Genomic DNA, 12,569 nt, shown 5'->3' on the forward strand with positions numbered 1-12,569 from the left:
TTGAAAACTACATTGATACAAATAGTTCTGAAAAGTTATTTTACCTGGACCCGACTTCACTCTGGGAACATAAATTCATGCAAATAGAATCTGGAAAGGGGGGTGCAAGGGGCCTGTCCCCCTCCCTACACTTTTTTTCTAAACTTTAGTTTTTACTGTTAATTTAGCATGCAAATATATTCATAGAAGGTCTGGTTGCACCTCCAAAATTTGGAGTTTGGTGAATTCTAATTTTTTGTATCGACCAGAAAAAGATTTTTTTTTTCAGGTAAATCGTCACTTTTTTTCATTATTATGCCCCTACCCCCCCCCCTTTTTTTTTTTTACATTGAACCTAAAAAATATATTTTAAAATTCAACTTGAAATTAATCAGTACAACTTATTATTTTTAATTTAATGCAGCTTCTCCCACTGCCTTTGGCAAATGTAACCAAACAAGATAATTGCATAATATTAAATGGCAATGTTAACTCACACAAGGAATTTCTTTTAAAAGGGATATTTTACAATTTTTACTAGGCCTTCTGGCACCGTAGCCTCAATTATGTACATGTATCATCAATATTTTTTTTAAAAGTTACAACAAGCTTGATTTCCATTAAGTACAAAAATCACCCCCCCCCCCCTCTCTTTTTCGACCTCGCCGGTTTGTCGTATAGCTGTCAATACACTCGTATTTCCTAGTTTTATTTTGATATTAAAAGGAGCTATGTTCATTTTATTTTTTTTTTAAAGCTTAATTAAGAGTTATACGAAAATGTAGAAATTTGCCGTTGACATCATCAATGATACCTTTCTATATAGGCCTATACAATGTAGGTCAAACTGATGCACGAAATTGCCGATTTTAAATTTAAAAGGCGGTCGTCCTCTCTTAAAAACTGATAAATTGTCTGTATATTGTAAAAATTGATTTTCTTCTGCACCTAATAATCGGCGGAAGAACTGTGACAACTTACAATAAACACTTACATTTCATCAGCAAATATGGTACAAACGCCAATTCTGCACCATTTCCTTTAATAAAGTAATAAACTCTTGCTTGGAATTTTCATATCGAAAAGGCGGTGGCAACTTTCATCTTCATAACAACAATCATGTCATTTCCGGAAGAAGATATAAGGAAAAACCAAACCATCGGCGGAAGAACTTTATCCGAAATAGTTAGCATGTGAAAATTTCCCAATTTTTGTATTTTCTCTATATAAACCTTTATGGAAATTAACGCCATTATAGATCCAATATGGCCGCTATGCAAATGAGCAGAATGAACATCATTTCTCCATATGGCGCAACTCCTCTTTAACCGCTGCACAGAATTTCATCAAACTTTGCAGATATTTAGGACACAGTGTGTAGATGTGCATATTACCAGGAAATTCCGATTCCATTATTTTTGCCCTAAGAGTTCTGCCTATTATTGAAGAAACTTTCAGCTAGGTAATAAGGAAATCCACTGGAATCAGCCTTTGTAATGACATTTTATGTGAAATATTTTATGATCTTAAAAGACCTATTGATTTTGAGATCAAAATATTAATGATTTAACACACACACACACACACACAAAATCTTGAATCTTGGATAGTTCTCCCCCCTCCCTCAAATTGGTGCTTTGCCACAAATAATTTCATAAGTACAGTATATAAACAAATTCATATGACTACATCATAATTTTGTTTCCATCAATTATTTAAATGTGTAAGTTGTCATGTGTTGGGCATGGACTTACACTCATTAACAAATCGAAATCACTGAGGAATTTAAATAACAGTTTGTCAGCATAACTCCTGCACTGAATTTCCTGAAACTTCGTAGGTATTTCAGACATAATGTATAGATTTGTATATTACCAAGAAATTTTGATTCCATTATTTATCTAGAAACTTCAGCTCAATTAAATTTGTAACACACAATGATTTGAATGTCCTTATATGCAAGGAAGTTTTGATGTGATGATTTTTTGCAAGTAATGCCCCTTTTTGAATTATATTTATTATTCAAATTATTATTATTCGAATTGTATTTAAAATGCACTGTGCCATTCAGTACGTGTTGCATTGTCGAGTTTTGGGGGAGCGTGGGGTATGTGAGCTTGCTCACTTTTTCTTTCATTTGGCTGACCGTCTACCAACCTTTTTCCCATTTCATCCATAAACTTTAACGTGAATGGATCTTTATTGGCAACATAGTCAAGAAATCCTTATGTGTATTGGAGATTATGCAAATTAAATCTATTTTTATGATAAAGGCACATCTTTTTGTACGTTATGCCCAGGTCTTTTCGGATTGTTCTAGATATAGTTGAATCTCCGACGTGAGTTATACTATTTGAATGTCGTAGTAACTTTTTTTTTAATTGCATAGAGGGCTGTTCAGTTTTCAGTACGTTAATGAACTCGCAGTCTTCTATTTTCCGTGTTCTAGAACGAAATGCTTTACGAGGAGAAACCGAAAAGTTCTCGTTGTACCTTTTCCAGAGATTTGAAACTGTCGCTTTCGACACTTTAAAATATGCGCGACAACTGAACACCTAAACCTCCAGGAGTGGCTGGGTTACCTTTGATAGCACTATTCTGCCTCGATCTGTGCAGATAGTTTACCAAGCCAAAACAATCAAGGTGGATCACTCTTTATTGTTATTGTATGCAAAAGTGTATGCGGTAAGAGACTGAAAATAATAAAAAGACAAATTTACAAAAAATTCATACAATACAGTGATACACAATTATCCTCATTTTACATTGTAAGATAAACAACAATTTACAGACAAGCAGGACATACTTGTAAATAATACCATGTATTTTGCCAGAAATTAGTGAAATTTTCTCTACTTTAAATTAAATAACAGATTGCCCTGACATAGAAATATTAAATGCAATCTGAGTTACATGCAGTTTATACATCACATGAACTGAGGATCAATACAGCATTTACATTCATAACAGAACTTTACATAACTAATAACTCTAATATACATCAAAATATATCTACCTATCTGATCAAAGTAAACTTCAAATATAGATGTAACACAATACATACATACATACATACATACATACATACATATATAGAAATGTATCGAAGAATAAAATTTAAGACATGTGCCAAAACACAAGTCTGTCCCGCAGTCATAATATGTAAACATTACACAGACTGCTAATAACAAACACATTCCTTTAATTTTCTTTTACAATACTTACATATGGTGAAGGAGTGTACCCACAAGAATGATTTATAAAGTGGTAAATGCTTGGAACAAGCAAAAACAACAAGCACGTTGGCCAAGATGGCCTCCTATACTTATGTAGGAACAACATAAAAAAGTCTAAAAAACAAACCGTAAAGGGTTACATACCCGGGATAATGTACAAAGAGAGGTAACTCTTGGGAGTGAAATTGTGCAACACTACAAGCACCACCTTGAATTTAGTCATAAATTAATGAACTTCTCATGTCTCTTGAAAGAGCTCTGCCATTTACATATGGTCTACCACGCTGACTAACTGTCTCCATATCCTTCCAATAATGTATGTACTATTTGTTCGAATTATGGCGGTTATGTAAACGTGGCTGTCAAAGCATGAATATGAAATGAAACATGAGTATTTTTCCTAAAACGATAGGCAATGTTTATTAAGTTTACTTACTCAGTCTTCTTTACATCTAAATATTCTCTGATGTAAAATGCAATTTCATAATTGGTGCAATATTTCCCGCGAATTCAGCAGGCGTTGCACAGTATTTGCACGGGATTTTTGCAATAGATGACAGTCTTACGCGCGACATGGCAGTGTCAAAAATTGTTAGCGATGATTATTGTGAAATTGATTTTAAGGTTCATTATGACTATTCTGGAGGCGAAAGACGTACTCTGATAAGTGTGTCACTCAGTGAACCTTTGTCTCTGGGATTTATTGGTCTTGAAGGACTCATTCAGACTCAGATAAAATATTTGGGACGGATGCCGACCGTACGCTTAATGTATAAGGATGACGAAAATGATTTTATAGATCTCTTGGACACAAATTTTAACAGATTTATCAGACAGGTGAGAACCTTTCAAGCACGCTGCGATTTTCCAGTTGTTAACCTTAAAGTTGTTGAAGGGTCTTCCCCAGCTGGGATTAAATCTACAATAGTTGGTGATATTCCCATGGTATTTACAAATAAAATTACGACATATAGATTTAATATTTAGGGCATAAATTAGGGTAATCCAATCTGTGGGTTGTTTATGGTTGGGGGAAAATCTGTAACACAGCCTCCCTTCATGTAAAACATTCGTCCCGAATGTTGGATCTTTATATCATAACTCATTATTTCATGGGAATATCTCCATGTAAGAAAAACATAGTCAATGAGTTAAGTTTACAATATTTAATAATGGGCCACAACAAAACAAATATGACAATCTACATAAGTATCAACAATAACAATATAGTCAATAAGTTGGATATAAACAATCCTTGGTGCGCATAGCAATGTTAAACAAGGTTATAAATACAACGTCATACATAATTTAGTTCATGTTAATATATTACAGTTTACACAACACTTTATTTTGTCCGCAGGATTTGAATACGGCATAGATCACAAGACAAGTCATTATGCGTGTATCCTTACAACCAGGAGAGTTCACTAATATAACGTTGGATAGTCTTGGAGAGGTCGTCCAGATCCAAGAAAACACATTCCTGATGGAGTTCTCGCAGAGGGATGATGTCCTTAGGAAATTCAAGGTGGTTCGCCCTACAGCCATTCCTTAGGAAGTAAAAGATAAAGTTGTAGTGCTGGGGATCTATCTAAAAATTTTGACCTTTACTCTGCACTTAGGGCCATTGAGCAGAGAGGGAACTTTTTCGTGCCAGCACCTACTGCGACACGGGACCTCGGTTTATACGGTCTCATCCGAAGGACCGGTCTCCACGTCCCACAGTCGGATTCGAACCCGCGACGTAAGATCAACTCCTTATTCCGCGACTCTAGAGCGAACGCTCTAACCAATGCTCCTCGCGGGCGACCAATACATGTAGTAAAGAAACTAAAGAAAAAATTCTTTTGAACCGTTTCCAGAATTTAAAGCTAGGTCTTCGTTGTTTGTGAGCCAGTAGCGAGAATAATGTTCAGTGCCCTTGAGAATCATGAATTCTTTGGAAGAAACAAAAACAGTGTACCAAGATACAATTCTGGGAACTGTTGAGATCTGTTTGGAGGTTTTGAGGTTGGATTTACAGGCAGCTGGTGAAAACAATGTCGGAAAAGTAGCTGAAAATGTTAATGGGCGAAGGTAAAACTGAAGAGGAATTTTTCATTCACTTAAGAGATCTGTAAGAGAAAATATTGAGTAATTTGTCAAAAGAAGAGGCAAACATCTTCAAAAACCTGCAACAGAATTATAGGGATGTCTTCTTCAAGGATGAATGAAATTTAGTAGAACTCAACTCACAGAGCACGAAATTATAACTAAAAATTACCGTCCAATAAAACAGACCCTCACACCTTTTGCAATTCACTACGGCAGAGGAAGTGAAAAATGCGATTCAAAACTTCCAAGGCAAATGAATCATTAGAGCCTTCGTTGTCTCCTTGGGTTCTCCTTTGGACCTAGATAAAAGAACAAATTGGAAAATACAAGTATGTTAAGACTACAGAAGACCAAACCAAATAATCACAAATGATGTATTCCCCTTACTACGTGTTCAGGATTGCTTAGATCCAGTTGCGAGTTCGAAATATTTCTCTACACTAGATCTTACCTCTGGTTACAACTAAATCAAAGTAAAAGAAGATAGAAGATATAGCCAAGACAGCTTATGTAAACAAATGTCATTTTGAATGTTATCCGGGCTTACAAATGCTCCAGCAAACTTTCTTATAGATCAAAGGTTATGGAAGTAGCCATGAAAGGGTTCCAATGGGAAATCTGCTTTATTACTAGCATCTTGATGATATCAAGATATTCAGAAAGTCCTTTAATGAACATGTTGAACGTTATAGCAAGACCGCTTGAAGCTGGATTAAAATTGAAATCGGAAAAATGTGGGGGGGGGGGGGTCTAAAAGGAGGTCAATTGTTTGAGTCATACAATTCACAAAAATGGTTCACCCATAGATATGCAGATTGTGGAAAAATTGTCAACTGGCCCTATGCTAAGAATTTAACCAAGAGCGCCAATTTCTAGGAAATGATAAAAAAATTTTATTGCTGATGCTCATGCTGAATGTGATCTAAATTTAAGCTTCCCGACGTCAGCTTACAGATCATGCAATGAATCAACTGGACTCGCGCCAAATTTATTAATGTTTGGTTGCGAAATTAGAGAATGTCATATGAGGTGACTCATCATGCATTGGCAGCTAATGGCGAGGAAGTCTCTTCATATAGAAAATCTGATGGGGAACAAAAAAGATCCAACCTTTATAAAGCTCATGAGATTTGCAGGAGATACTTAAAATAAACTGCACCAAGACAACAAGATATCCAACACAAAGGTGTTGACTCATAAATATACAACGGGTGATGTTGTTTGGTTTTGTTTGTTTGTTTATTGTTTAACGTCCCTCTCGAGAATTTTTCACTCATATGGAGTCGCTATGATGTTGTTTGGTTGTTAAACGGAAAACTTTCAAAGAATGTATGTCCAAAATTTAAACAAGCTTATCCAGGATTTTGCAATATTACAGAAGTTTACAGTGTATTTGATGCTAGAAGAGAGTGTTGAGTTGTCAGTCACCAGTTGTTGCCATATCGGGGTGACGATCCACCCAAAGGGATCCAGAAGGTTGTGTTGGATATGGAAAGATAACAGAATCACGCTTACCATTATTTTTTTTTTATTTTCTGCCGTGCATTTACAATTTACATTAACAAATAAAATATTCTTGCCACTAACTGTCTGTAGAAGCTGCTAAAACAACAGCATACACAGCAGGAGATTAGGTCCTTGCATAATAGTCATGGTGATGGTGAGCGTCACAATGTGGCCTACAAGAAAAAGTCTCCGCCACCATTCCAGTTGAAGTCCGTTGTATACCAGATGCCCAGAGGACCATTAGCTAGGAATCCAAGACAAATTGAAGACCGCCCTTGATAACCTTTTTATACCAAAACGGAAAACATCGTGGACATTTACTTTAGGTAGGTATGTAGGTAGGTATGATTTCCTTTCGATAAGTTAATGTTATAATTGGATTGTTTTATGTTAATTGGGAAATAAGATTAGGAAGAGGAATGTGTTTTGGATTTTAAATATAAATTTAAATCATTGTAATATTTGTGATTTTCCTATAATTTATTTGATATCATTCATTTCCTTTATCGCGTTACCATATATTATACTTTTTATTATATTGTGTTTCTTTATATTGTTTAACATTTCTCTCGAGAAATTTTTACTCATATGGAGACGCCACCACGTGCTGGTTCCTATTTCATAGGAACATGATACATGACGTTAAACAATAAACATGATACATTAAAAGAAAGTTAAAATTTAATTTGACAGTTCAATAAAGTTTTCACTTTTCAAGTGCGCCCCGGTTCCTGCCGAAAGTCAATCAAAAGCATGATGCTAGTCGAGCTGTACATGAGAATTTTACATTGGGGTGGCAACAACACACATTTTATTTTTTTTAAGAATTGTTTATGAAAAGAGAGAGTTTGAGTTCTACAGTGTTGTATACGTTGTAATTGATGACAGAAAAAGAAGTGTAAACGCTTCTCGATCGTTTAACATGAGAAACAAGATGTGTTTGTGAAACACTGATGCCCCCGTATGGCAACTTATAGCAAAGGTTATACTTTCTCAAATGCAAATCAAATATGTTGGTACCCAAAATAAGGTCATGTCTCGAGGAATATACCCGTGAAATATGAAACCCCTGGCAGCAACCATTGAATAGATATGGAAAAAGTAATTCAAACATCAAGGTCAAGGTCAAATGGTCAAAATTAATGGTGCCTAAGGAAATGCCTTCTCACAAGAAATATACAGGTGAAATATGAAAGCTGAAGCACCAATCGTTCAAAAGTTATGACCAAGGTTAAAGTGTTTCAAAAGTAGGTCAAACTCCAAGGTCAAGGTCAGTGGATTACAATTGTTGGTATCCAAAGGAAGGTCTTGTCACAAGGAAAAAACATGTTAAATATGAAAACCCTAGCAACAACTTTTCAAAAGTTGTGTCAAAAGTCCTTTTTGGAGTAAAGTAAATGTCTAGTGTGATTTTGTTTATTTGTTGTTTAACGTCCATCTCGAGAATTTTTCATCATATGGAGACACCACCACTTGCCAGTGGTGAGCTGCAGTTTTGACCTATGATCGGCACTGAGGGCCATTGAGCAGTGAAGGATCTTTTCGTGCCAGCAACAACTGCGACACGGGACTGCATTTTACACGTCTCATCCGAAGGACCGGTCTTCACGTCCCATACTGAGATTCGAACCCGCGACGTAATGATCAACTCCACACTCCGTGACTCTAAAGCAGAAGCTCTAGTGTGTATTGTCTTAATACTTTGTAACACCACAGTGGAATAGATGATTTTTTTTTATCAAAAGAAAATGATTTTTAATCAAAAGAAAATTTAATACGTTACATAATAAAAACAAATCAAAATATACATCAGGGCAAAATGTGTAAAATTATACGCTTTCCAGAAAAAAGTATTAAACGTTGTTTCCGGTAATAATGAACATAAAGTAGATACTGAATGATCAAGGGCCCATATAAAATAAAACGAAATATATATTGCCATATTCATTTTTATGCAAAATGATAATGGGAACCTTTTGTTAGGTTTTTCTTAACCCTACTTGTTGTATACAAGTCATGTACATGTATGTACGTAATCCAGCGACTTTAACGATGCTTAGCTACTGTACTGGTTCATATAGTTGTGACATCTAAGACCAAATCTTTATGACAAAATTGAAAAAGGGTCAATATGTGAGCATCAAAATGATACATAAGTTCCACATAAAATACTTTATGTATTGAATGACACAAATGTCCTAATGGACTGGGGTCATTTGTAAAATTTTTGTCAAAATGGGAACATTGCAACAGTTTCAAAACCTAGTTTATATCAATCTTTAAGATTATCTGAATAAACAGAGAAAAGCTTTTAAAGAATAATGCATGGGAAAGGTAAAATAGTAAGATCTTTAGGAAATGCATTTTATTTTGCCGCAGAACTGCAGCTCTAAGGGGCAGAATATTTGGACAGACATATCCGTGATGAATTTTCTGTCCTAAAGGGTTTTACAGTTTTTATTTAACTGAAGGTAATTGAATCAGTCAGTCAAATTATACATGTGAAATTTATAAAAGACGAATTTTCCAGTCGGCGAGCAGAATTTTGACGCTGTTTATGGAGATAAAAGAAAATAAAGACAAGCATGCCATATATGGTCTTGTAGGTAAATTACCGTAGGAGAGAATGGTAATAAACATTTTGCCAGTGCATTTTTGAGTGCGATTTTGGGGAGGGGGTATGTTATTCGGAGTTTAATACTTTGTATAATTATTTTACTATGGGTTAAAGAATAGACAAGTTCCTGTGAGTGCTTCATCAAGGCCAAGTCAAGTAAAAATTAGCAAGCTTGTTCGCGTTTTCGTTATGATTAATTGACTTATTCTCCAATAGACATGTGATGATGGACCGAACTTTCGTGTACTAATGGACAAATTTTAGGACAATTATAATGATTGTACTGCAAGATGAGTAATTAAATTACGATTTGACTAATTTGTTATCCTATTTAATTAAACAATATATCCATTTGCTACCAAATATGGATTTATTTAAGCTGACCAACATGTTTACTCAGGCATACAGGGTATGAATGTCTGTGTAAACTATCTACTACATACCGATATTTGTATCGTATACACACGCATGAATATTAGTGCATGACAACTATCCTGTTTTATTACGTAATTAAACACTTAAGTAGAGGCTGTGATTGCACCGGGAACAAACTCGCTCGGGTTTGGTCGTAGCTTGCTGGATTTTCCGCTTTAATCAGAAATAAGAACAATTCAGTGCATTTTGCATTTTTTTACTTGGCAAAGTTGACTTTTGCAAATCGAGGTAAGTCTATTATATGTATATATAACATGCAAACGAGAAAGGATTTTCTGTATTCCGCTGGTAATTTGATTTTTTTTTTTTTTTGAATTAAAGTTTGGCGTATTTTACGAATAATTTTTTTTACGTGAAGAGAGAAAAGATTTTTGTTAATGTGCCCGATGAAGTGACATACATGTAATTCATATAAAAATATATATAAATTGGCATATCAAAATATCTGCAATTTTCACTTTCTGTGAAATTTAAAGTACATATGTAATAACTGAAAACTAAAGTGCATGTATGGTGTTTCGGAAGGAGGTACTTGTACCGGTATGCCGTAGTTTTTTGTGCGCCGCATAGCTATATACATGTACCGTTCTTGATAAACATAAAACTGATTTTTTTCCTATTTAAAACATTCATCTTTGTGTGCACATGCTGCATCAGATGAATTAGGTGATTTTTATGGAATTATATCAAGTTTATTTGCATGTGAATGCGAGAAGGGGAGTTATCTTAAAAAAAAACAATAAAAAACTCAAGCTTGTTTAATTAATTAATATAAAAATTAAAATACCTTCAAATGAAGGATGGGAATCTGATTATCCAGACTCTACAGGTCAAGGTTACAGAATTCAGAAGTGCTGAATTCTTGTTTAGGCCAGCCACACGAAGAAACACACTGTGCACGAGAAAGGTGTGCATTTTCTGAAGTTCTCAGAAGTGTGAAATTCTTCAGAGACAAATCATTGTATATTGAAGCAGAATTACGTTATATCATATTTAACACAAAGGTTGCTTGTGTCCAAGAGTACTGTCATGATTCATAGCCATGGTTATTTGGTTGTTGATGTCATGATCACCAAAAAAGGCCATGATATATTCTTTGGGTCAGTATTTTTTTATTGGTAGGAATGTGGAAATTCAAAGGAGATGGTTGAACAAGGCGCGCAGAATGCCTATAGCTTCAGATATTTAAAAATCATAATTTGTGAATTTAGTATGTAGAGTATAGTCAGTATTGAAATTTATTAAATTGTGATAGAAGATAGATTTTCTGAGGAAAATTTTCTATGAAAAAAATGATTCTGTTATTAAAAAAATGTATTCGTCGGATTCGAACCCTAGCAATAAAAACGCTTGGGATCATTTTCTCGGAAAGATGCGAATGTTGTATCATAAAAGTGTATTTTTAAGGTATAGTGGGTCTTTGCTCCATGTTTTTGATAACAAAAAATGTATATCTTTGAAGATAAAGTTTCAAGAGATGGAGCGAAGACCCACTCATATCGAAAAATTGTGTTATAGTTTGAGAAAATGTCCACTTTAGCGTGTGTATGCTATTTCCTAGGCAAATAATTTCAATCTTTATGAGACTTCTGCAAATTGTAGAGATTTTACATAAAGTAGGCTGTAATTTTAGATGAAATATCAAAGAAAAGTTTGTTATATTAATTTAGATGTAACTTTTCACCTTCATGTTTGTCGCACTACAGGCATTGCACTCGCCTGGTTCGCCCTTCTTCTTTTCATACTCAACACAATGGTTGCTCATGACCAGAGGTATTACAACCTGAGAAAATACATTTCTACAATATTCAAGCTAGGAGGAATTTTCAGTGTTTTTGGGAAGATTGCAGAGTTCTTATTTAGGCAGTTTTAAATGATATTCTATAACAGTTATAGTTTTAATTCTTGAGATGTTGGGGTCACCAAACTTCCCCTTTTTGCTAATGAGAACCAAGATTTTTACGGTTTTCAGCTCACCTGAACGAAAGTTCAAGTGAGAGCTTATCTGATGAAAGAGCGTGCGGCGTCTGTCTGTCGTCTGTAATCTTTTCAATTTTCGACTTCTTCTCAAAAATCACTAGGTCAATTTCAACCAAATTTGCCACAAAGCATCCACAGACCTGTTTACCCTTACGATTTCGCCGTATTTCGTACGGAAATTGAGTCCAAAATACGTCTCACGTTTTGCTATTATGAAAATACGGAAATAGGAAATCCGTTTGTTTAGGTTTTAGCAGTTAGTTTTCGTTAGGATCTGTCTCGGTTTGACGCTTTTTAATTGCTATAAAAAGAGATAGATTTAAAACACGTAAGTGATGTCGGGTTGCCAAACGCGGTAGTTTAAAAATTGACAGAAACCCCTCGAATGAAAGCAAGTTATGATGTTTTTCAAACCATGTTTTGTTAATCAGGAATTCGTTGTTCTCTAGTAACATATGTGAAATGGGTGGAAAGTGAAATCTTACGGGCAAATGCCAAATCTCACTGACAAAACTAATACAAAATATTGAGAGACAACAATATGGGTAAACAGGTCTGCATCTACGGCTGAAGGGATAAATTTGTTCACAGGAAGAGCTGTGCCCTCTTTCAAGGGGAGATAATTAAGAATTCGTAAAATTAAGTGGCATCTTTTAATAATCTCCTTCTCAAGAACCACTGGGCAAGAAAAGATGAAACTTATGTGAAAGCTTCATTACCAA

This window comes from Saccostrea echinata, unplaced genomic scaffold (assembly GCF_033153115.1).
Source record: "Saccostrea echinata isolate AGI-Se365-2 ecotype Australia unplaced genomic scaffold, CSIRO_AGI_Sech_v1 ptg000025l, whole genome shotgun sequence".
Lineage (NCBI taxonomy): Eukaryota > Metazoa > Mollusca > Bivalvia > Ostreida > Ostreidae > Saccostrea > Saccostrea echinata.